A 24,965-nucleotide genomic window follows, 5' to 3' on the forward strand; every position below is an offset into this window, starting at 1 on the left:
TTCTTTGAATAAAATCAAAGTTGGCATTAATCCACTTAGAAGTGAGTTATAAGTATTTATTTGCATACATTGCGTGGTAGTGAATTCAAGGCTTTTGAAGAATTATAGAACATGCTACTACAAGAAAATATGCCGAACACACGGGCCCTTTAAAATACATTGGTACACGGAGAACCCGCAGATCACAAAATTACAATATTGCAATTGTTGTTTCACGTCCTGGTTGTTTCAACTAAAATGTTGTTGATTTAACTAACATATATGTTGATTTTGACATAACCATTCAGGTAACCGAAATTGTTGTATTCAAATGCTGTCACTTGGCGGAGAACGAAGACAGCAAAAGGCAGAACAAAAAACCTCTTCATTTCACCAGAAGTGTTTCAATTGAAAATTTTCAATGGTAAATGAACGTCATTTATGTTAGTTACGTAGCGGTCGTTTTATGTAAGTGAAAATATGCAGAAGAATATATCAGTTAATTGTAAAACAAGTTTTCCTTGTGTTAAATAGATATTCCTACAGTATAAATGATTTTATTTCATCTGAGAGTAATGTATTCTAGGACAGTTCATATCAATGTTATTAAAACCGCTTAAAAGTGGTACTGTTTGTATTTTCTTGAAAGTGTATCTGTAGCATTAGGTTTACCAGCGAGCCATTCTGCAAGTGAAGGAAAAATTTCCTAATTCCCTGTGACCATTTTTCTGGTGAGTTCTCTTTTGAGAATTGTAATCTTTTGGTTCATTTCCATATCCTTTGTGAATTTAGTGATAAAGATATAAGCAGTTAATTAGGTAAAATTTCGTTGTTCAAGCAGTTAGCTGCCCCCGAAGAGGCTAACCGTAAAAAATATTTATTGCAATCGGCGTTTTAAGTTCAAATAACTGAATAATTGGTTGAAACAACTGAGACATGTTTTTGCTTTCATGCATACAAGTAACTTTGCTGTGATTGTGTCTTTGCTCAATTGCACGAGTGACATCTCATTGAAACGTTTCATTGTTCGCTCAGGGTGTTTGGCATTGCTCAACTGAAACGTTTCATTACTTGTTTGTGGTACGTGTTTTTGTTGAGTGTCGTTGCTAAGCTGCCAGCACGATAAATCAAAAATGACAGATTAGTTAAAACAACAGTCGATTAGTTGTACCAAATTTTAACCAATCAAAATCAGAAAAACAGCTAATATTTTAGTTGTTTTGCGATCGCTGGCTTTTCCGTGTATCGATATAAGGAGCATAATTGATATGAAGCTAAAAAAATGTAGTTTTTCCATCATAACTTTCTTAAACACACAGACGAAAAAGGGAATTGAGGGAACCACGTGGTCGATTCACAATTTATACGCGCTCCACTGTGCTCAGGCCTTAAATAGATATGAAAATACACTTTTAGAAATGAGTGTCTTAAGATTCGTTACTAAACGTAGCACCTTAATATGCGTTAGTTTTTCCTTAGTTGTTCCCAAAACCAGTTGGGAGGTGTAAAAATGTTCCTTCATTATTTCTATCTGAACATGGAAGAGCCAGCGATCGCAAAAAAACTAAAATATTAGTTGTTTTTCTGATTTTGATTGGTTAAAATTTGGTACAACTAATCGAATGTTGTTTTAACTAATCTGTCATTTTTGACTTATCGTGCTGGCAGCTTAGCAACGACACCCAACAAATAATGAAACGTTTCAGTTAAGCAATGCCAAACACCCTGAGCGAACAATGAAACGTTTCAATGAGATGTCACTCGTGCAATTGAGCAAAGACACAATCCCAGTAAAGTTACTTGTATGCATGAAAGCAAAAAAATGTCTCAGTTGTTTCAACCAATTATTCAGTTATTTGAACTTAAAACGCCAATTGCAATAAATATTTTTTACTGTTAGCCTCTTCGGGGGCAGCTAACTGCTTGAACAACGAAATTTTGCCTAATTAACTGCTTATATCTTTATCACTAAACTCACAAAGGATATGGAAATGAACCAAAAGATTACAATTCTCAAAGGGGAACACACCAGAAAAATGGTCACAGGGAATTAGGACATTTTTCCTTCACTTGCAGAATGGCTCGCTGGTAAACCTAATGCTACAGATACACTTTCAAGAAAATACAAATAGTACCATTTCACTTTAGCAGCAAATTTTTAAGCTCTAAGCGGTTTTAATAACATTGACATGAACTGTCCTAGAATACATTACTCTCAGATGAAATAAAATCATTTATACTGTAGGAATATCTATTTAACACAAGGAAAACTTGTTTTACAATTAACTGATATATTCTTCTGCATATTTTCACTTACATAAAACGACCCCTACGTAACTAATATAAATGACGTTCATTTACCATTGAAAATTTTCAATTGAAACGCTTCTGGTGAAATGAAGAGGTTTTTTGTTTTGCCTTTTGCTGTCTTCGTTCTCCGCCAAGTGACAGCATTTGAATACAACAATTTCGGTTACCTGAATGGTTATGACAAAATCAACAGATATGTTAGTTAAATCAACAACATTTTAGTTGAAACAACCAGGACGTGAAACAACAATTGCAATATTGTAATTTTGTGATCTGCGGGTTCTCCGTGAAACAAATGATAACGAACGAGTCTAAAATAAAACAATTACTGGTAGATAAAAACTGACTTGTCGTTTACGTCACTTATATCATCATATTGCTGGAACTGGTAAGCATAGTCACTTAATCTTCAAACTTCACCAATAACTCAATAGTAGCTTTCAAACGAATCTAAGTTTGTTTCAACTGGTTCAGCCTTCTACTCGCACAAACACACATACTAACACAGAGAAACATTTTCCGATCTCGTCGAGCTGGTCATCTGAGGTCGATCAAAAGTCGTTTTTTCCTGCAATTCTAGAATTCTGCCTTCTTCTAAAAAGGGAATTAAATATTCCCTTCATAGAAGAAGGCAGAAACATGGATGCAAGAGTATTCAAATGTATGTAGTAAGATTAGATGTGGTTAATCGTTTTTGTACGCGAGTTTTCTTAATCGAAAAGAAGTAAAGATACCTAAAAAACGAGATAATACAAATTTTTGCGTTTTAGCGAGCTCTTGGTGCTCAAAACAGTTTCCTGGAGAAACCCATTATCATTTCGCTTTTCCTTATTTTCTTCCCTTCCTCAACGATTTATGACGAAAACTAAGGAATTTTACCGTTTGAAAGAGATTTTCAATAACCGTGCTCATACTTCATCGGATTATGCAAATAATATTAATTAAAATAGTCGAGTTTGGTTTGTAAAACCATGGCTAAGGATATTAAAGAGTACCGCGCTAACGACGCCAGCTCTCACAAGGTGTCGCTTTAATCGCTATTTCGAGATATGCAGTTAGCCTATTGTCATTATCAAGAACTAATATCCACGTTTAAAAGAAATGCAGAGATACTACTGTAGTCCGGCTGATTTAAATTGGTATCTGATGATTTGAGAAAATTCACAGTTACCCTACGTTATACTATGTTCACATTAGCGCTTATATCACTTGATATACAGATGATATGCATATCACGTGGAAGTGTTCACATATGATCGAAATGATATCGTTTGACAATGAAGTTGTCATATTGAATGTTCCCATTAGGAGTAAGATCAATAATATTGCTTTTCTCTCCTACAATTCAATCAATAATTGAAGCCTTGCATTTAATGGTCTCCGAACGCCAGTATTCGTTGAAGAATTCGAAATTATAATGATTGTTTATTTTCATTCTCAAAGTGACGTTCATAAATGAGTGCGTTCAATGCCATTATCCGTGTTGCTAGTTGCGATTTTTGACAACTCGACATGATATCGTACATGATATCCCGGATATCATGCCAAAATGGTGATACGCGTTGACATCAAATTGTATGAGATATTAAGTGATATCGCGCATATCATCGGATATCAAGTATATCCGTATATCACTTGATATCAGCGCTAATGTAAACATACTATTAGATTTGATTCAAGTACAATGTGCAAGGGAGGACGGATGTCTAATGGATTTCACTAAAGGATTACATTATCTCAATTGTATTCTATTCTATCTGGTTACAGTTGCAAAATGAATTGAATATTTTTACAAGTTGCCATCAAAGTTTGAGCCCGAGTGATATCCGGAAATGTCCCTAAAACTTATTAAACTGGGAAAAGTTACACAAATCAAAATACCTAAACCTCTGAATGTGCTACGGAAGTCAGCTAACGAGTTACCCATCGGGGACACGACGTGGAAATTTGCTTAGCTTCCATCGATTTTCCACTTTCTCTTGTTCCTTAGAGACCCTAGGCACCCTTCATGCTATCGTTAGCAGGGACTTTTTAATTATCCAACTCATTTTCCAATTAACCTATTCAAATTAAAAGGTGATTTTTTTGAGGTTAGGATTTTCATGCATTAGTATTTGCTCAGATTTTTTGAGGTTATGATTTTCATGCATTATTATTTGCTCAGTATGCTCTGACATTTCATCATGAATAGACTTACTAACGAGCAACGCTTGCAAATCATTGAATTTTATTACCAAAATCAGTGTTCGGTTCGAAATGTGTTTCGCGCTTTACGCCCGATTTATGGTCTACATAATTCTGGTTGAATGGCTACGTAAATAAGCAAAATTGCCGCATTTGGAGTGAAGAGCAACCAGAAGCCGTTCAAGAACTGCCCATGCATCCCGAAAAATGCACTGTTTGGTGTGGTTTGTACGCTGGTGGAATCATTGAACCGTATTTTTTCAAAGATGCTGTTGGACGCAACGTTACAGTGAATGGCGATCGCTATCGTTCGATGCTAACAAACTTTTTGTTGCCAAAAATGGAAGAACTGAACTTGGTTGACATGTGGTTTCAACAAGATGGCGCTACATGCCACACAGCTCGCGATTCTATGGCCATTTTGAGGGAAAACTTCGGAGAACAATTCATCTCAAGAAATGGACCGGTAAGTTGGCCACCAAGATCATGCGATTTGACGCCTTTAGACTATTTTTTGTGGGGCTACGTCAAGTCTAAAGTCTACAGAAATAAGCCAGTAACTATTCCAGCTTTGGAAGACAACATTTCCGAAGAAATTCGGGCTATTCCGGCCGAAATGCTCGAAAAAGTTGCCCAAAATTGGACTTTCCGAATGGACCACCTAAGACGCAGCCGCGGTCAACATTTAAATGAAATTATCTTCAAAAAGTAAATGTCATGTACCAATCTAACGTTTAAAATAAAGAACCGATGAGATTTTGCAAATTTTTGCGTTTTATTGTTTAAAAAAGTTCTCAAGCTCTTAAAAAATCACCCTGTATAAAGGTTAAAATGAAACTCAAATGGAATTGGTAAGATACTTCCTCCCGGTATCCTCATCCACTTGATAATTTTTTGACTAACATGTAAATTCGAAAATAAATCAAAACTGCCAGAGGCAGTGGATCAAATTTTCAGTACAATGATATTCATGGTATGACCGTTGACATAAATTTGAATGTGGAAAAGATTTATTTAAAAAACGATAGACATCACTGATGACTGCAGTGCCTCCTTCAGAATCACGTACGAGTGAACGCATTTTACCAAACTCACCAACCCGTGTAATGTATGTTGCGTGTAGCGAATTCCTTAATCAAAAGCCATGCATGACCTGAAGGGTTGATGGTGAGATTCTCGTGGAAAAGGTATATTTGACAACAATAAACAAAAAAACTTGCATGGTTAAACTCGATCGTTCATTTGTCAAGGTTGTCAAGCATGAAAGAGTTTTCATTACTATTTATCATACATATTATGTGGTAAGTAATCCCGTTGGGAAGTATGCAGACAGGGAAGGAGAAAAGCAGCATGCATCTTTTTTGCATGAAATGTAGCAGTGCACAACCGAATACTAGTTGCATTCCAATTATAACATTGCTAACCAATGTGTTTGAGTGAACTGGGTTGTTTTTTTTCGTATTTTTTTTATTTGGCTCCTTTTCACTTCAGTTTAACGCGGTCGTTTTACAGTAAAAAATATTTATTTTGAACAGTAGTAAACAGCTTTTTGGCAATGGTCATAGGTAACAAGTGATTTGCACGGAATTCTTGTCTTCTGACCGAAAGTCACATAAGAAGCGTATAGTCTTCTTCAAGCGCATGCGTAACAAAAGTACGCCAATTACACAGGCAAAATTCCGATTCAAGAAATGAGCAAAACGAGTCATGATTTGGGGAAAATAATATATTTTCATGTTATGATAATACACCATGATTAAAAGTTCTCGGATCATGATCTATTTGGACTGATTTCGTTGAAATTTAGCGTAACGCATTTGACGTTGTTGGGTATAACTTAGGCGTGTTTCTGCTACGATGCAACATAAGTTCAGGCGTTATGTTTTAAAATATCAAGATTTTAAATATGAATTAAATGGAATGGTGTGAAAGTGTGTGGCGTATTGTTCATACGATTTCAACTAATGTCTCAAATAATGTACATTTGAATAGCAAAACAGTGAAAAGCACAACTAATTTCTTTTAATCTGAAGCATCAACAATTTAAATATGTTTTTGAACAACCACGATACCTAAAATAACGTGTTTACTTGCGTTCATTGCTCCATATTTGATTTTTTGTTTCAGAATTTGGAAAACATAAACGAACTGCATGAAAGTACACGTGTGAATCAAACCTCTTAAAAAATACTCTATGTTGAATTCTTGCAAATACCGCGGATCAATTTTTTCTTTTTCGTTTTCAAAACATCGTTTGCAAAATCGTCTTATTTGAAATATTTAGGTGAATCAATACAGCTTGTGGTCTTATATATATGAAACAAATTAATCAAACTGGTTGAACAAAAAAATCTAATTTTCGTTAGATGGTGCTCCTAATTTACAGTCGAAATTATTTTTCGGTTTACGTTATCTCTCGGAATATAATTTTAACAAGAACAGTCACGTCGAATATGTAAGAATACATTCAGATATATTCATACAAAATGTAATACATATGATGTCAATTTTCGGTTCATTTTCTTTAAAATTTTCAGTTGTTCATGCTTTTCAATGTCTGCTTTTTGTCTTACCATTAATCTATTAAACAATCCATCACATCACTTGAGGCAGAAGGTTCAAAGTGATATCCGGATAGAAAATAGGAGTTACGAGCTTTAAAAGAAATACATTCCTCAAGTAACACACTTTCGGACCATGATTAATTTTCATGGGAGAAGACTTTTTGCTTATGGTTTCATGAGAAGTTAAAATGATTGGTTTCATAATTTTCTAATCATGACAGCAGTAACGGATTTCTTTCCGTGTAAAATACCGGGTTCTTCCACTTTTCTTTTTCGATAGAGAGAAGTTCTCCATATTGGGACATAGTTTAACGAATATAAGGATCGATGACGCTTGATGGAAGATCATGCACACGCACTTCTATAGTACTATCTTCCATATATACTGGAATTTTGTACTTAATGTTTTCGAATTGCGAATTTGTCTTACTGCATTGAAAAAAATGCACACGTTTAATGTCAAGATGCATTTGCTCTCTAAGCAACCTTTCAAGTTCTCGTATCGAAGATCGAATTTTGCACTGCCTGAAGTCAACAATAATAGTATAATTACGATTCGAAATGGTATATCGTTTGTCTCGAAAAATGCGTTCGTTTCAACGATAACTTCGTCGTTGATGAAGAATCTCCTTCTTTGGGGCATTTTCTTCAGATCTGCAAACAGATAGTAGTCGCTGTGGGCCATATTCGGTAAATATGTTGGGTGCGGCAGCAATTCAAAGCCCTATTCATGCAATTTCGGTATGTTAGGGAGTAACCTATGACACGGCGTAATTTCGCTATTGATAGTCTTACCTATTTCACGGTAGACATCCCAAAATCATGAACCCATAACCTTGCTGCGCTCACATTGGAGCCGTTTATCCGGCGGAAACAATAACCAAGAAAAGATCCACTGGGTTCGTGCTTTCATGTACTGGGATCCATTTTAGAATTTATAGTCACAATTTTTGGTCGTTAATCGAAACCCGGGAATCAGAAATGCCGACATCATTCGTAACCGAATGTTCGAAGTGAGCACACGCGTTTTTTTAACAATCGACATCGGTAAGACGAAGGTGCCTATCACAGCAGAGGCTGTAGTATAGGCATTAAATAAAAGTGATAAAAAGTAGCATCCCCGCAAGTGAGTTCTGTCTGTGCACCGGTTTTGTATCGGTATCGACAGTAGACGCTATTGTGCTATCCTCGGGCAGCAGTTATTTCTATTGTTTGCTACCCGCATCGCAGCAGCCAAATCCTGAGTCAAGGTCACGCTGAAGAACAACGAAGGAGTGAAGGAGCAACTCACCTAACAGCTTACCGTGACATACTGTTAAGTATTTTCTCAAACTTTTTCTTTCAACTTTTACTATTCATATATTTTCTTTTCATTTTATTTCTTTCTTTCTCATTTCAAGTGCGGGAGACTTCTTTACTCCCGCACTTTAAATATGAATATTGATGACAGTGGGGGTGTCTCGGAGGAGGGCGAAGCTGAACGAATGAACGAAGAACATTTAGAGGCTGAGTTTGCTTCCGAGATGCCATCTACCCCTCCTATACCATCTCCCCCTCCGATACCATCTCCCTCTCCAATGCCATCTCCCTCTCCGATGCCTCCATCTCCCTCTAAGATATTGCCTGCTCGCCAAAAAGTTTACCAAGACGATGGCTCGGGGGGTCCGTGGTATACTTCCGGCCCAAATTAAAGTCTCTCAGAGTTTTAAATATTGCTCGGGACCTGGAAAAACATTTCTCGGCAATAAAAACAATAGATAAGGTTTCGCCAAACAAGTTACGCGTTGTTGTGTCCGACCTGAAGCAAGCAAACGAGATTGCTACCAGCGAGTTGTTCACGAAGGAGTACCGCGTGTACATCCCGTCTCATGTGGTGGAGATCGACGGTGTGGTCCGTGACGAAAGTCTGACAATCGAAGATCTGATGAAGGACGGGGTAGGCCGTTTCAAAAACCCCGACCTTCAACCAGTGAAAATTTTGGAGTGCAAGCAATTGCACTCCAAATCGATAGATGGTAAATTTTACCAATCGGACTCATTTCGCGTGACTTTTGCCGGATCTGCACTTCCAAATTATTTGGTAGTGAGTGGAGTTCGTCTACCTGTTCGGCTGTATGTACCGCGGGTAATGCATTGTACAAGCTGCAAACAGCTAGGTCATACGGCAACCTATTGTTGCAACAAACTGCGATGCGGCAAATGCGGAGAGGCCCATGAGGACGATCTCTGCAGAAGAGCAGTGGAAAAGTGTTGCTACTGCGGGGAGAATCCTCATGATCTTTCGGTGTGCCCTACGTACATACAGCGTGCGGAGAAATTGAAGCGATCCGTGAAAGAACGTTCCAAACGTTCTTATGCGGAAATCTTAAAAAGAACCACTCCATCGACCCCTGAGAACCCGTTTGCAATCTTGCCAGTTGAAGAGGATACCTCTGACGACCCAGGCGAAGGACCTTCCTACACACAGGTTGAAGGAAGCAGGAAAAGACAAAATCTGGCTTCTCCCAAGCTTCCTCGTAAAGGCCTCAGACTGTCCTCTTCGTCACAAAAGAACCAAACGGAAACAAAAAGTGCTGACTCAAAACCGAAGCAAACACCTCCTGGGTTCAAAAAACTTAGGGATGATAAGGAGTACCCAGCACTTCCTGGGGCATCAAAAAACCCGAATGACCCCAAAGCACAACCAGAAAATCCAACAAACGCTGGATTATTGAAATTTTCTGATATCGTGGACTGGATATTAACAGCCTTCAATATTACTGATCCTCTGAAAAGCTTCCTAACTGCTCTACTGCCAACAGTAAGGACATTTTTAAAACAGTTGACTGAACAATGGCCCCTCCTTGCAGCGATCGTATCTTTTGATGGATAATTTACCACTGAGAATCGAAGATATGATCATTGTGCTTCAGTGGAATTGCAGAAGTATCATCCCAAAACTTGATTCTTTCAAACACTTAATACATACTCATAATTGCGATGTATTCTCCTTGAGTGAAACTTGGCTTACTTCTAACATCAACCTCGACTTCCATAATTTTAACATAATCCGCCTGGACCGAGAAGACTCTTATGGAGGGGTACTTTTAGGGATTAAAAAGTGCTATTCATTTTATCGTATTAACCTCCCCTCGACACCGGGAATTGAAGTTGTTGCTTGCCAAATTAATATTAAAGGCAAAGATCTATGTATAGCTTCTATCTACATTCCTCCCAGAGTCTCGATAGGGCATCGTCGACTTGCAGACATCATAGAACTTCTTCCTTCACCGCGGCTGGTTTTAGGGGACTTTAACTCGCATGGTACAGGATGGGGCTGCTTATATGATGATAATCGTTCTTCGTTAATCCAAGATCTGTGTGACAACTTCAATTTGACAATTCTAAACACGGGAGAAATGACACGGAACCCTAGACCGCCAGCACAACCAAGTGCGCTGGATTTATCGACTTCGCTACAGTTAGATTGCAAGTGGAAGGTAATCTGTGATCCTCATGGTAGCGATCACTTACCGATCATAGTTTCTATCACCAACCGTGTAAGACTATCGGAAACAATCCATGTTTCGTACGATTTCACACGAAACATTGATTGGAAAAGTTTCGCGAGCTCGATATCTGAGAAACTAGAAACATCACAGAAGCTTCCTCCGGAGGAAGAGTATACATGTTTGGCTGGCTTGATTCTTGACACCGCAATTCAAGCTCAGACGAAACGAGTACCTAGTGCGCAAACTAGTATGCGTTCTCCCAACCCATGGTGGGACAAAGAGTGCTCAGAGCTGAAAACGAAAAAAGCTTCAGCCTTCATCTCGTTTAGAAGGAACGGAACTCCAGATAATTATCGGAAATACGCGGCGTTAGAATTTCAAATGAAAAGTCTGATTAAAGCTAAGAAACGCGGTTACTGGCGAAGGTTTGTTGACGGATTAACGAGAGAAACAGCAATGAGCACTCTTTGGAATACGGCCCGTCGCATGCGCAATCGAAATCACGCGAACGAAAGCGAGGAATATTCTAACCGCTGGATATTTGATTTCGCTAAGAAAGTATGTCCTGATTCTGTTCCGGAACAGAAGATATCCCGCGTCGCGACATTGAATACAAACGAAACACCGTTTTCGATGGTAGAGTTCTCACTTGCGCTCTTGTCGTGTAACAATAGAGCCCCGGGGTTAGACAGAATTAAATTCAACTTGTTGAAAAATCTGCCCGACTCTGCCAAAAGGCGCTTGTTGAATTTATTCAACAAGTTCCTCGAGGGTAATATTGTCCCACACGAATGGAGAGAAGTGAGAGTTATTACTATTCAAAAACCTGGAAAACCAGCCTCCGATCACAATTCGTATCGGCCGATTGCTATGCTTTCCTGTATTCGGAAATTGTTGGAGAAAATGATTCTCTTCCGTCTAGACAATTGGGTCGAAACAAATGGATTGCTTTCAGGTACACAATTTGGGTTCCGCAGGGGCAAAGGAACGAACGATTGTCTAGCGTTGCTCTCAACAGAAATTCAAATGGCATTTGCTCGTAAAGAACAAATGGCATCAGTTTTCCTCGACATCAAGGGGGCATTCGATTCAGTTTCCATTAACGTTCTATCTGAGAAGTTGCATCAGCATGGTCTTTCACCAGTTTTGAACAACTTTTTATATAATCTATTGTCCGAGAAACACATGCATTTTGAGCATGGTGATTTGACGACAAAGCGATTCAGTTACATGGGTCTTCCTCAGGGCTCATGCTTAAGCCCCCTTTTATACAACTTTTACGTAAATAACATTGATGAATGTATCAACACATCTTGCACGCTAAGACAACTTGCCGACGACAGTGTTGTGTCTATTATAGGACCCAAAGCTGCCGATCTCCAAGGACCATTGCAAGATACCCTCGACAACTTGTCGACATGGGCTTTTCAAATGGGTATCGAGTTCTCTACGGAGAAAACTGAGCTGGTTGTATTTTCAAGGAAGCGAGAACCTGCGCAACTACAGCTTCAACTAGGGGGTGAAACCATAGCTCAGGTTTTCACATTTAAATATCTCGGGGTCTGGTTCGATTCCAAAGGTACCTGGGGATGTCACATTAGGTATTTGAAACGAAAATGCCTACAGAGAATCAATTTCCTTCGTACAATAACCGGAACTTGGTGGGGCTCTCACCCAGGAGACCTGATCAGGTTGTACAAAACGACGATATTGTCAGTAATGGAATATGGATGTTTCTGTTTCCGCTCCGCTACGAATATTCATTTCATTAAACTGGAAAGAATTCAGTATCGTTGTTTACGTATTGCCTTGGGTTGCATGCAATCAACCCATACGATGAGTCTTGAAGTGCTGGCGGGCGTCTTACCGTTGAAAAACAGGTTCTGGGATCTCTCATATCGACTGCTAATCCGATGCGACATTTTGAATCCGATGGTGATAGAAAACTTTGAAAAGCTCGTCGAGCTTAATTCACAAACCCGTTTTATGTCCTTGTATTTTGACTACATGGCTCAGAATATAAATCCTTCTTCGTTTGTTCCCAATCGTGTTCATTTTGTGGATACTTCTAATTCTACTGTGCTTTTCGACACATCCATGAAAGAAGAAATTTGTGGAATCCCGGATCCTGTACGCCCTCAAGAGATCCCAAAAATTTTTTATAATAAATTTAAAGAAGTCGACTGTAATAAAATGTTTTACACTGACGGATCATATCTAGACGGGTCCACTGGCTTCGGTATATTCAATGTAAATTTCACCGCTTCCTATAAACTCAGTGATCCAGCTTCAGTTTACGTCGCAGAACTAGCTGCAATTCAGTATACCCTTGAGATCATTGACACTCTGCCCACAGATCACTACTTCATTGTATCGGACAGTCTCAGTTCCATTGAGGCTCTCCGTTCAGTGAAGCCTGGAAAGCACTCACCGTATTTCCTGGGGAAAATACGGGAACAATTGAGTGCTTTATCTGCAAAATCATACCAGATTACCTTGGTTTGGGTCCCCTCACATTGTTCCATACGGGGCAATGAGAGGGCGGACTCGTTAGCCAAGGTGGGCGCACTAGAAGGTGATATCTATGAAAGACCAATCTGCTTCAATGAATTTTTCAGTTGCTGTCGTCAGAAAACTCTAGCTAGCTGGCAGAATACATGGAATAGTGGAACTCTGGGACGATGGTTACACTCAATAATCCCACAGGTATCGACGAAAGCTTGGTTCCGGGGGTTAGACGTGAGCCGAGACTTTATTCGTGTAATGTCAAGGCTCATGTCTAATCATTATATGTTCAGCGCGCATCTCCGTCGTGTGGGGCTCGCTGAGAGTGGTGTCTGCGTTTGCGGTGAGGGTTATCATGACATCGAACATGTTGTTTGGACATGTGTCGAGTATTGTGATGCCAGGTCCCAACTCATAGGTTCCCTTCGGGCCCGAGGTATACCACCCTTCGTACCAGTCCGCGACGTCTTGGCAACTCGAAATCTTCCTTATATGACTCTCATCTATAACTTCTTGAAAACTATCAATGCTCAAATTTAGTGCTCTCCCTATCTCTTTCTCGTCTACAGCTCTACCGCACTCTTCTTTACGTTGCTGGAAGTATGGCCTGTGTAAACGATGCTTCGGAGCATGCACCTGCCTTGAACTGACTGAGTTGCTGGAAGCTACCCAAAAACGTCACATCAACGTCAGAACACACCAACGAAGCATCCCAGTCCAGAATAATCTCTTCATTGCTACAAGCTGAAAAACATGAAGATTCATCGAACGCAAAATGTGTCTAAAAGATGTATGCCACAAACCAATGATGTATTCAAATTTCAATTCAATACTGTGTAGGTCCCACCCTCCCTATGTCCCCTTACTAACTGGGGAGTATGCCGCCCCGTAATACGGCATCCCTTTCTCTCTCCCTAACAACAAGACAATCGGCCACGTTAAGCTAAAGCAAATGAGCCTAATAAAAAATTTTATTTGAAAAAAAAAAAAAAAAAAGAAATGCCGACATAAATTTATTTCACCATCTACTGACAATGTCTATCGATGGGAATAGTTTTGAGGCAAGCTTAGAAATTATTTTACGTGTTTTACTCGTCGATTTTGGTGACGGTATAAATACTTTAACAATTTTCACCCTGTGATTTCGCAACGGGATGTCGGATCTAGATGAAATTGAGGAATTCAATATGAGACCACGAGACCTTTCATTTGAACCTAAGTTTATGAAAATCGGCCAAGCCATCGCTGAGAAAAGTGAGATCTATTTTGAAATACATGATCACTATTTCCGATGCTTCCGGAATCAGAAACCAGAATAGGTTTCTTCTTTTGTCTATGGTCTATGTCTATGGATAATGGCTATCGATTGGAACAGTTTCGAGGCCACTTTCAAATAATTGTTAACGTTTTTTGTTTTGCCACTTCTAGTGACGGTATCAAATTTTTATCGCACTTTACCCTATAATTCCGGAACCGGTAGTCGCATCCGGATGAAATTTTGGACTTTTGTATAGGACTATAAGACCTTTCATTTGAAGTTTGGTAGAATCAGTCCCGCCATTTCTGAGAAAAGTGAGTAACCGTTACCTACATATATGAACTAAATGCTGGTCGGTTTCTCGCAATATGTAGGAAATCGAAAGTCTTTCGCAATGCTTGAATCCAACTGAAGCAACCATTGTTTTAAAGTGGGGTTAGTCGATGGAACGGTGATCTTGAAACGTGATTTGCTCTGTTTACGAAATGGGTAATCGAAACTTAATTGTGCTGTCACCTACCTGAGTCCTGGATTAAAGTCATTTACTTGTAAAACATATTATTTTCTGTAGACCGCTGCCAAACAGTGGGGATTGGAATAGGCTAAACACACACATTTTGCTCGACGCTTTTGGCATTACTGCAAAAAAGATACTGGAATCAGTCCTGCAATTTGAAGTAGTCTGAACGTGGTGAAATACAACTTAGAAAGCAATCCGATTGAACAATACTTCGTGCATGCTCAGACTACGCACGTATGGCCTAGTTGAATTCATGATAATCATAATTGTTTTCACGCAATTCTCGTCAAATCAGTTCAGTTTTATCTTTGATTACTTTTATTTTATATATTTGAAACACTTTTCTCTCCATAAATACCTTCCAAATAGTAACTGTGTTTGTGGAGAATTAACGTTTCTTCTCACATCCGATCAATATCGCCTCAGACTCCCGTGGTTATGACGACTGCTAATGGGAGCGGGTCATTTCGCCGAAAGTCGTTTCGTCGAAAGCCATTTCGCCAAAAGTCGTTTCGTCGAATAGGCCATTTCGGTCTGTTCTGAGGTTCATAAATCAAGCTTTATTCAAGAGTACAAGAATCAATTTTTATTCAAGAAGTACAATTGTAGGTCAGCAAAACGGGCGTTAACGCTATCATCTTTCATTTGTCTTTATTTTAAATCAATTCTAATTACGATTTTAAGACGATTTCAGGTTTCGGCGAAATGACCCTTTCGGCGAAACGACTTTCGGCGAAATGGCTTTCGGCGAAATGGTTTCCCTTGCTAATCCCTTCTTACTATTCTTATGACGGCATTATTTCCACGTAATTGATTCATATTGGGTCGGCAGTCATCATGATTTACAAATTTGAATTTTCGTTACCTACTCTTGTTACGAACACTTAATCCCTCTCTTTCTTGTTAATAATATTATAACTACCATTGAATTGCTAGGAATATATTATACTCGTCAAGAAGTACCATTTACGATTAATTTGACCTTACACCACTCTTGCTTGGGACACTTACTACACTCCCTATCGCTTTAAACGTCCATTTTCGTAAACTTTCATCATAGACTAGAAAAAAGTTGGTTCTAAACTTCCATCATAGTTTAGGTGTTTTGGTCTACATGCATTTCGCTGTATATCGATATGGTTCTATATTTTTTACAGGGTTACTACCTTGAAAATCATTCCCCTCTCTTGTTTCACATGGGTGACATACATTGATTCCCAAAATCCCCTTCTCTTAGTCCAAATACCACCCACCCTCTTTTTAGAGCTACAGAATAATACAAGCTCCATACAAGATATTTGAAATCATTGTTCTCGACTCATAACTCATAAGTGCAATGACTATATGTATATCTGAAAATCAACACGGTTTTATGCCTAAACGGTCAACATCTACTAACCTAGTTACTTACACATCTTTTGTCATGCAATACATGCAATCTCGTCTACAGGTAGACGCTATCTACCCTGATTTTTCAGCGGAATTTGATAACATAAACCATCAAAAAACAATTGCTAAACTTGACAGACTTGGCTTTGGTGGTTCTTTACTGAATTGGATGCATTCATATCTTACTGGTCGTGAGATGTCGGTAAAAATAGGAAACTGTACAACATCACCGTTTGCTGTGAGTTCTGGAGTACCACAAGGAAGTCACTTAGGACCGTATATATTTTTACTCTACCTTAATGATCTGCACTTCTTACTGAAATGTTTCAAACTATCATTTGCGGATGACTTCAAACTCTACCATCTGATCAAAGAAGAAGAAGATGCACACTTTTTGCAAACTTAATTGAATACATTTGTTGAATGGTATCACTCCAACAAGATGGTATTAAACGCCTCTAAATGCTCCGTCATATCATTTTCCCGCATGCACTCAGTAATAAGATATGACTACAATCTTTCGCAAAATGTTCTTAAGCGTGAATCGTTCGTGAAAGATTTAGGAGTTATTCTTGATGATAAACTTAATTTTAAGAATCACATTGACTTCGTGATTTCGAAGGCATCGAAACATACACTGCTTGAAAACTCTTTATTGTGCACTAGTTCGATCATCGCTTGAATATGCGGCTGTCGTTTGGTCGCCTCATTATCAAACTGATATTGATCGTATTGAAGCTGTTCAACGCAAATTCATTAGGTTTGCTCTCCGAAATTTACCATGAAGAGACCCATTAAACCTTCCAAGTTATAATGATCCGACTGATCGAACTGGATCCGCTGTGTATTGGTAGAAACGTCTATAAGGCTGTTTTCATCGCTGATTTAATACAATCACATATTGATTGCCCTGATCTCCTACGACTGGTCAACTTTGACATCCATCGTCGCAATCTTCGTTCACATCCATTTTTACGAATCCCTCGTGCTAGAACTAACCACGGATTTAATGAACCGTTTCTCAGTATGTGTCGTTTGTTTAACAGTTGCTCGCAGGTCTTTGATTTTCATCTCTCGCGTAATGCGATAAAACGCTTATTCAACGATTCCTTAACTATCCAGTAAATAAATGTTCACCATCTTCATTGGAAACTAATCAGATTCACCGAAACTAACTTATTCGTCCTCCCTTTCATTTTCTCCGTCTTCCACCATCTTTTTGATCACTAACTAGATCTACATGCCGGTGTAGTGCTGTAATATTGTGTCATCAACTAGTTTTATGGTTAGTGGTTTAGCTTTAACTGTTAGTTTTAAACGTAGATGTATCTGTTGGATTATTAAAATCTGTTGATACAAAAGATGAGGAGGTTTTATGCCTGCTGGAGAGAGATTGCTTCATTTCATCTCCATCGGGCTTTGCCCTGCTCCCCAAATAAATAAATAAATAAATAAAATAACTTGTTTATTGTCAAATTCGTTGAATTTTACATAAAACTCCTCCGTTTTTTTTATTTCTGATGTGAGTTAGCTCTTCAAGAAAAATTTGGAACGCATATCACGTCTACCGTCCTCCCCCCCCTTTTATTTAAAAATAAACTACTCTTCTGACTTCTCTCAGAAAAGCAAAAAGTTATATTAGATCATATAAACAGTTTTTTTCATTTGAATCCCTCATTGTTGGGAACTATTACTTCATCCAACCCCTCAAAATACCCTTATGATCATCGCTCAAGTGCGAATAAAACCGCTCTGAGTTGTGATGGAAGTATTCATGGTTTTCAAAAAGTATCGATTCTCGTCAAATTCGATTAATTTTGTCATAACTTCCCCTGTTAAGCACACTTGCTGCACTCCCTTCCTTATAAAAATACCCTTACAACAAAAGATAAGACAAAATTTGGTTATAAAATTGTGAGAACATGTTCTTGAAAAAACTGATTATAGAGTGAATAGATAATTCAGTAAAATAGAGCAACTAGATGTGAAACGTTGAAAAAATCTGATAATTGGAGGAAAAAAGAAACTCCTGCAATTTTGCCCTTTTATGGTATGGAAGCAGGAATCCAGATGATTTATTTTTTTTTTTGGTTTTGGTTTTTGGTTAGAATCTTAGATCTTGAATAAACACCTTCAATTGGACTCACCACTCATACGGCAAGGATTTGGTCGGAAATTGCATAATTCTCTTCTAAATACAAAACGGCGATCCCCCAGTTATCGTTGAGGATTTCACTTGCTTGTCACTTTGCACTGCTCAGCTTAGAGTACTATTTTTTTGCTTTCGTTTTAATTTTTTTTATTTCGCAATGTTCTCTCAGTAGTGGCATTAACTTTGATGACAGCTGTCTATGGTGTCGCTTTTCCTTTGCTGATATCATTATGCCCGGTGGTGGCGAGGACGAGGAATATGTATTCAGCAGTACACGAGTCCTAAACGAGGATCAATTTCGTCTTTCATTGTTGTGTTGAGTGCTGTCATATACAATCGGACGGAATTGAGAATTGGGCTGGAAAACGAGAAAGGAATCTAATCGCGTTACAGTGAAGAATGGTTTCATTACGAATGCTAATCAACGAGCACACAACAGACTACGGATGCCTTCGTCCTTTTTTTGCGATGGAAGGAAAGTAAAACTTCTACGTGGCTAACATTCCGCAGCGCTTCACTTCAAGACGTCTTTGGTGAAAAAGCGTGGTACATTTGTATGGTACTTTATTTTTTTGAGGAATAAGAAGAAAACTCCACAACATTCGCCCTCCTGCTTCCCACTGCTGCAATTGCGGACGATTCGGTAATGCTTTTTTCCAGTAACGGTGATTGAAGCCAAAATCAATGATGAAATAAACAAAGTATTCCTTTGCGAAAAACGTTACGATCTTATTTTACTGACTTGACTGGCATCGCAAAAGAATAAAAAAAAACATCGTATAACGAAAATCCCATCGGAATGATGGTTGGAATCATTTTCCGTTTGCATTTGCTTCGTTCGGACCTTCCTTCTTTGACTCGGACTTGGAACAGCAGCACGTGTTACACCTCTAGTGCAGCCGAATGAACATTTTCGAAGCAATCAGACTGTCTCCGGAGACGCTCCCTCCGAGAACGGAAATGCCCGGTTTCCATTTGTCTGCATGATTTTCTCGGAATAAAAGAAATGTTAATGGATTTCATATACATAAGCACCGTTCAATGTCGATGATGTCCCATTGATGGTTTCTGTGGGGAGAAAAAGAACAGAAATGTAATTGAAAAAGACAGTACTCCCACATCACTATTGGAGCGCTCTTCGATGACGACGTTGTGCCTGTTTTGATGGGTTTTTCCACAGAATAACATTTGGCATTGCCGTTCTGCTGATGATAACAAACATTAGAATTGTGTCGATCATGGAATTCATAATCCCCGAATGTGTTCAAGTGCGAGTTCTAGAAGATTTCTCCGAGTACAACTAAGTAATTGTTGTACTTAAAAAGGCAGGTTTCAATGTGCGTTGCGTTGGGACGATGATTTTGCCGAATTGCACACTGATATCATCCAGTTTTGTGCTGATTGACTAAGGAGAGTTGCTTAGGAAATAGTATTGGGAATTGATAGGGTAAAGTGTTGTAATATGTCCCCCTTAAGAAAACATAGAGATATTTCAAAGTGTATTAATATGTGGTTGCAATATGGTTAAGGAACATAACTTTCAAAGATTCTGGTCGAAGTGACTAAATTGATTGATATAAACACAATTTCCAGAACGACCACATTCTCAGTTTTTTTTTTCATTTCCTTAGACATAATGATCCAGAAGCCGTATAACATGTCTCACAACAAATCCGTGGTATGCCGCACAACAAGAGACATTATGCCCCACAACAATGATGCATTATGCCACTTGAAATGTCAAAATAGAAAAAAAACGTGCTTCATCCACCTAGCAGTGAGATGATACCTTTTTTTTTATCAATCCGTGTTTTTGTATGAATATTCTTCGGTGTTTCAGTAGGGGCTGGGGTCCACTAGGAGATTGATAGTACCTATTAGCTCTCTCCGGACTGTACCAGCCTAGATGCCGTGTGGAATCCGGCGGAAAGGAATGAACCGAGAATGGATCCACTGGGTTCCTGCTTCCATGTCGTAAAAGGCGACAATTGCAGGAGTTTCTTTTTCCTTTCAGTTGTCAGATATTTTCAATGTTTTACTTCTGATTGCTCTGTTTTACTGAATCATCTCTTTATTCAACCTATCAATTTCCGTCTAGCTTCGTAGAAGAGTTTTGTTAGGAATGATTTCTTCTTCCATGTTATTGATTGTCTTTCAGGATTATAAAGTGAATGATGAAAATCAACCATTGCGCAAGTCCGTTTATATTACAGGGTTGGTAACGGAGATGAATACATAGTAAAAAACACTTGATGGTAATATTTCAAACAGTAAATTAGTATTTTTCTCGGTAGCCGGCTGCCCAGATCATCTAGTATGACAAGTTAATGGTTTTAATAAATAATTGAAATGATGGGGCGGAAATGGTAAAGAATCCAGACGCGTGTGAAATCTGTTGACTTTTGTTTGGTGATTTAAAATGATTTTATAATAGCTGTTTAGAAAATTTCAATGCAATGAATCAACTTTTTTGTCTAAATCCTATTCGCTCGTTTATTTTGTATCACGTGGTTTCATTTATAAAAACGTGCTTAATCCACCTAGCAGTGAGATGATACCTTTTTTTATGAATCCGAATATGTTTTTTTTGCATGACTAAAAAAAACGCGAAAGGTAGATGCATAAACGAGTGACTGCATACTCGACAGCCGGCTGTACGGAGTTTTGTCAATTTCGGAGATTGACTGTTTCGTGCATTATATTGCCAGCACAAAGTAACACATAAAACGATAATACTTTAAAACATTCTTGGTAGCCGGCTACCCAGAACAATAAACACATGATAACATTATTAAAACATTTACTAACAAAGTATCCTCTCCTGTGATGCATGTGGGAATGCAGAGGATTCCTCGGTTCTTAGTAGCAACATGCATCGAACTAACAATCCTTTCTCTCCCAAGTAGATCTGCATTCGGACGTGGCCGGCGTCGGTATTGATCAGCATGCATGGTTCAATACAGTTTGCACAGTGTGAAACAATGTGTTATTCCCAAACATGTTACTTCAAAAAATCATTTTGCAATCTCAATTGGTCCAGATCAATAACGGAGTAGCAACACACGGGCGGTCTCTAATGCTAATGCTAAAAAAAATGCTAATATTCTTCGGTGTTTCAGTACTCACGACATTATTTTAATGACCGTCGTTTTAAGCGGCAATTTGAGATTTTAATCATTCATTACTTTGTAATGTTGAAACTGCAAATCGGATCGAATTTGAAACTAAGAGTGTGACAATCGATTGAACGTTTCATGAGATGTCGAAATAAGTTCTACTTTAGAGTTTACGGTTATTTAAGGTACTTCCAGAGCCGGTATTTAGGATCCAGCATAACCCAAACCGATTCGTATGGCCATATGACGAATAAATTGCAATAGTTTTGAGTCCAACTTTAAACCTTTTCGGGATTGTCATCTTCTATATCGGTTTGAATTTTGAAAAACCATCATCCTGTAATTCCAGAGTCGGAAGTCAGAATTTGATAAAGTTAATTTATTTTGTTTTTGTCGATTTGGGTTTTTTTTGAGAAAACGATTGAGCTTTGAGAAACGATCCTATACTGGAACTGGAATTCGAAAATCGGTATAGACGAAGTCAGTAAAATTCACCTGAGAAGCTGTATAGTATACATTTGTGTTTCAATATATTTCAAAATCAGTGTAGACATCTTTGGGAAATCGTAGCGCGAATTAAATTTTTGAATACCTTCCGAATCTATAACTGAATACCAAAAGCAAAGCGAAGTCTTGGCATTACATTCCTTTTGTGGAATTTTGCCTTTCTTTTTCAACAGACTTCGCAGCCAATTTTCAGTGTACAGAATCTTTGCATGGCTAGTATTACGACCCTACTGTCACTATGAATCCTTCCAGGTCGGGGCTTGAACATATGACAACTGACTTGTAAGACCAGCGTCCTATGCATTGAACCGCCAACCCGAATACCACTACAACTGAAATAAGTTTATTTGGTTATCGACTATCCAAATCTGCAAACCCGATAAGCCTGATTAGTTTATGTGAAATAGACATTTTTATACTAATCATCCTGTATCCCCTAAACCGGAAGTTGGATCTGACTGAAAAACACGATGTTTTACAGGTTCAGCCATCTACGAGAAAAATGATTTACACAATTTTAATTTCGTTTCACATATCATCTTGTAGTTCGGATCCAAACATAATTCTGGAATTCTGTTTAGGAGCATACGACTTTTCATATGAATCCGAGTTTGTAGAACACGATTGAGTCATCTCCGAGAAAATTGAGTGAAATTATTTATCACATACGCATTTGCTGATCTCGACGAACTGATTCGAATGGTATATGGGTGTCATGTTCTCCCACCATTGATTGGTGTAAGTAGTTTAAATCAATATAATTATTGAATTGCTTTTAAACTGGAAAATGCTGCCATCATCTGGTTTACATATGGCATATTCGGACGATTATGTTGCCAAAAACGAACCGTGATAAATTCGGTCCGAAGCATAATGTCATAAAAAAGAAGCTGCACACAGTCTTTTTGGTACTTAGAAACAATTGTATATAACAGTATTAAAAAATCGTGTTTTACGTTACTCCCGAACATTGCTTTGTCATACAGCGCTCAAAACTCCTACTGCTGGAATAGGGGGAAAAGTCGCTTACAAAAAAATATCGATATCTCCGTTAAAAATGGACGGATTTCAACAATCTATGGCTTGTTGGATAGGTGTTACCGTGCGGAATCTAAGTGTGGAAACATATTCTGTTTTCAAAGTCAAGTGCGACAGATACTTTTGAATACCTTTAAATTTTGACATTAAACTTCGCATAACTCAAAAAGTAAACATTCTATCACAAAACCATTCAATAGCGTTCTGGGTGACGGGGAGACCTTTCATTTGATCAAAATCGGTCCAGCCATCTCTGAGATCTCGACCTCTTAGTTGACAACACACATACAGACACACACACGGACATTTGCTCAGTTCGTCGAGCTGAATCGATTGGTGTATAACATTCGGCCCTCCGGGCCTCGGAAAATTTTTCCAAAGTTTAAGCGAATTCTTTACCTATTTTTTATATATATATGAAATAAGGTAAGAACAGAAAAAGAATTATTATTTGCATCAGAAATTATTTTGCGTCTACTAATTGCAATCGGGAAGCAACATTCCCAATGTACCATTTTTTATAATCGTTATAAATCTATAAAACAATATTTTAATTCGAAGCATACTGTTGAATCGAGGGTGCGGCATAATATCCGTGAAGTGACTGTTTCGAAATTCAGTATATCAACAAAATGGCATTGTTTCTCTGCATGTTTATACCGTATATAAAGACATCAGCATTGTTAAAAGTTAGTTACTAGGTTGCAACCGACCATTTGACGTTTTATATGAGTAAATTGCTTTTTAAGTCGACACAAAATCTTAAATCAAAAAGCCGCCTAATGCTATTTTTGTTTTTTATCTTTTCCAGCAAACGACAACTGCCAAACTTGCATAGCAGAAAGATCCTACGCGAAGATAAAGTTAGTGGTAATACTTCTATTTTTTATATTTCTGTCGTTTATTTATACCCGAAACCGGGTTGATAATACTTTTGTTTAGAAGAGTCTTGAATACTTAAAAAGGACTATTCCAACACTAACAGAATATCTCATCAGCCATTACGCGGGCAGATATAAATAGCAAACAATAACCTAAGTAACAGCAAAATTTCCCATCATATCAAGGCTTCTTATTTCTAGGCTGTCATTTCAATAGGGGAGACCAGGGCTGGTTGGCCAGGTGGCTTTTCTGACTAGACTATTATGCGCATTGGCGAATTCTATAGTGTTTTTGCTGAAGTATGTGGTCACCCATGTACCAACGTAATTTCAGGTTTTTTTTATTATAGTTTGTGCTGAAGAAGAGTTTCTATTTTTGGCGCTGGTGAGTAAATTTCTGTTTTTTGTAAAGTTATACGTGTAATGCGAATCAATTTACATTCGATTTCGAAAAACGTGATACCATTGGAAAGGGTATTCAAAACTTTACAAAAGAGCATATCGGTTTCCAGGATAAGTTCGGACGTGTTTTTCATTCGCTCCCAGTGCCGCGCGCGAAATATCTTTTTCTTGGTTATTTTAATAGTTTTTGTTTGTGTAATCAGTGTGAGTTGCGAAATTTGTGCACTGGATACCTCCGTCGACATAATCATGTGGACATGCGTTGGCTGCCCTCGAAAATTTCACACGGCTTGCATCGGTGTTATCATTCAGCGCGGTTCTCTCAGGAGTAGACACAAAAAAGCAGATATTCATTCTTATGTGCTGCCATGTTGCGAGGTATGTCAAGAATTACTACAAGTAAAGCCAGTAAGTGCATTATAGCCTTAAAGTCGACAAAGGAAAGTGTGTTCTCGAAACTACAAACCATGACGTCAGAATTTTCTACAAATTTGCGAGACTTGAGTGACGAAATAAGTCAACTCAGCCAGCTGTCACTTGACACAGCAATCTATTTACCTAACAATCCGAATTCTACGCTCGAGTTGGACATCCTAGAGTTGAAGTCTTTATCAACAAATATTGTTGGAATTCAAATTGCTGTATCATCATCATCGACACCTGACTCAT

General features: G+C 38.3%; 1 protein-coding gene across 3 annotated transcripts in view; it reads left to right on the forward strand.

Annotated features, from left to right (window-relative positions):
* The window catches only part of LOC131432712 (putative tyramine receptor 2), a 213,876-nt gene that overhangs the window by 82,332 nt on the left and 106,579 nt on the right, over nucleotides 1-24,965 (forward strand). For 2 of the 3 annotated variants that reach the window (XM_058599169.1, XM_058599172.1), the window contains one exon: nucleotides 23,825-23,876. The gene's annotated coding sequence lies outside the window, so the exon portion shown is untranslated. Of the gene's footprint in view, nucleotides 1-23,824; nucleotides 23,884-24,965 lie in introns of all 3 variants that reach the window. The other variant, XM_058599170.1, reaches the window with a different exon arrangement.

Source organism: Malaya genurostris, chromosome 2 (assembly GCF_030247185.1).
Source record: "Malaya genurostris strain Urasoe2022 chromosome 2, Malgen_1.1, whole genome shotgun sequence".
Lineage (NCBI taxonomy): Eukaryota > Metazoa > Arthropoda > Insecta > Diptera > Culicidae > Malaya > Malaya genurostris.